Consider the following 2684-nt stretch of genomic DNA (forward strand, 5'->3'; position numbering starts at 1 on the left):
AGCACCAATCCCTGTGACACACCACTGGTCACAGGCCTCCAGTCTAAAAGGCAACCCTCCATCACCACCCGCTGTGTTCTACCTTCCAGCCAGTTCTGTATCCAAATAGTTAGTTTTCTCTGTGCTCCATGTGATCTGACCTTGCTAACCAGTGTACCATGAGGAACCTTGTTGAATGCCTTACTGAAGTTCATATAGATCATGCCCACCACTATGAAGCATATGTTTACATAACCTGCAACGTTCACCAATCATGCAGCACTTTTAAAATTGTACAATCCTAATTTTGATTGTTTCTCCTCATTGTGTCCCCGTCAAGCTCCTGTCATCCACCTCACATGGTCAGGCAGAACAGACCTCATGAGTATCTCCTAACCAGAGTACGTTTGCAATATGTAAATGGTTTATTACCAGCTACAAAACCACAGAGAGAATATCTTCTATTGTTTGGTCAGGTGCTTAAAAGGTGCATGTGTGGGGATGGGGTTCCTGGGAGGGTCTACTGGGTGGCCAGTCAAAGCTGGAGAAAGAATATTCAATACATGTGGTACCATGAGGATCAGAATTAATCTATAATAAAGGTAAAAATGCTGAATAAAGAATGGATACCATATTTGATGTTGTGTCCACAGATAAAAAATGGCCACAGTGGAGATGACAGAAGAAAGGAGAAATGAGAAACAGATTTATAGATAACAGAGGCGGAATAAACAATGCAATGTTTCCTGCAAAAACATTATTGAAACAAAAGATCAATACAACAGAATTTGAAAAAAATAAACCCACCTGTTCAACTAAACTAACTAATCCCTGTGCCAATGGACTGAATGTAATAGAATCAGAAAATGTATGCTATAATAACATGGACTGGTTATGCTTAAATATATATTTGATTAGATTAGATTCAGGCCCTTCAGCCCCACAAGTCCACACCGACGAGCAACCCACCCATTCCCCAACATTTACCCATAACTAATCCACCTAACACTATGGGCAATTTAGCATGGCCAATTCACCTGGCCTGCACATCTTTGGACTGTGGAAGGAAAACAGAGCACCTGGAGGAAACCCACTCAAACACAGGGAGAACGTGCAAACTCCACACAGGCAGTTGCCTGAGCCTGGAATCAAACACAGGTCCCTGGTGCAGTGAGGCAGCAGTGCTAACCACCGTGCCGCCCCTGATTCTATTACATTCAGTCCATTGGCACAGGGATTAATTAGTTTAGTTGAACAGGTGGGTTAATTTTTTTCAAATTCTGTTGTATTATTCTTTGGTTTCAATAATGTCAACAGAATGATATCAGTGGAGTCATTCATATTAATAGACAAAATGATAGGAGCATTGGTAAAAGGATTACCAGTGATAGATCAGAAATAAGAAGATTAGAATGAGGAGGATGAATTGCAAAAGAAATGAAATTTGACAGAATGGTTAGGAATAGGAGCTACAAAAGGCTTGGCCAGAGCAAATAAGAAGGATATAGAAAACATGGGAGGATGATGAGGTAATGAATTGTCAAAAGTAAACCAACAAGAGGAAACAACCTGAGGGAGAATTAGGACATGCTATTGTTCATTGAGGGAGAAAAAAAATTGAAAGATTGAAGAAATGACAAAAGAAATAATGTAGATGAACAACAAGGTCAACCAGAAACAAAATCTTATTAGAGACATCATGTGCAGTGTGCATACCCTTGGTGACAAGTAGAACCCAAAAAGGACCAGATGATATGGAAAATAACCATATCCCCTTCTTTATGTATGAATACAATTAAAGAAGATATTGGATGGAATGGGATGGGAACACTAGTTACAATATAACATGTCAAATGGGAACATCCTTTCTTGGTCCCACAGAATGAGGACAAACACAGGACCATCTTTCTGGTTGCACTGACATTACTCTCGAATTGAGAATTGAATTCAACTTTGAAAAGCATACTGGGAAGAATTTATTAGAGTTATGAAAGACTCGACATTAGAGTCTGAAACTCAAACAATGTGATGAATGACAACGTCATTTGAGAAGTACAATGGAATGTGAACAACTTTTGGGTCTGGAAGTGTGCTGTGGTACAGAAACAAATAGTCCCAAGCCTGCAGCAACCTCATTTATTTATGAGCTACCAGCTAATGATGAGAGAAATCTCAGATTCTAGGAGAATAAACCAACGCATAGAAGTTACAATTGGAAGGGAAGTTATTATGCCACCACCAGAGGCACCTTTCTGCTTGTTGGATTAATGCCCCATTTCAAAACATTCACTCTATGTTTCTCCAACTGAACAAAAATAAGAGATACAACTTATTGGTATCAGTCCACCATTATAATGCAACTCATCCCAAGTCAAACTGTTCTTGGAGAATGAAGTGATACAAATAATCCCAGAGGGTGGCACAGTGGTTAGCACTGCTGCCTTACAGCGCCAGAGAGTGGGGTTCAATTCCCACCTCCGGCAACTGTCTGTGTGGAGTTTGCACATTCTCCCTGTGTCTGTGCGGGTTTGCTCCGGTTTCCTCCCACAGTCCAAAAATTTGCAGGTTAGGTGAATTGGCCATGCCAAATTGCCCATAGTGTGAAGTGTAGGGAATGGGTCTGGGTGGGTTGCTCTTCAGAGGGTCGGTGCAGACTTGTTGAGGCCAAAGGGCCTGTTTCCACACTGTAAGAAATCTGTTAGACA

This window comes from Hemiscyllium ocellatum, chromosome 18 (assembly GCF_020745735.1).
Source record: "Hemiscyllium ocellatum isolate sHemOce1 chromosome 18, sHemOce1.pat.X.cur, whole genome shotgun sequence".
NCBI lineage: Eukaryota > Metazoa > Chordata > Chondrichthyes > Orectolobiformes > Hemiscylliidae > Hemiscyllium > Hemiscyllium ocellatum.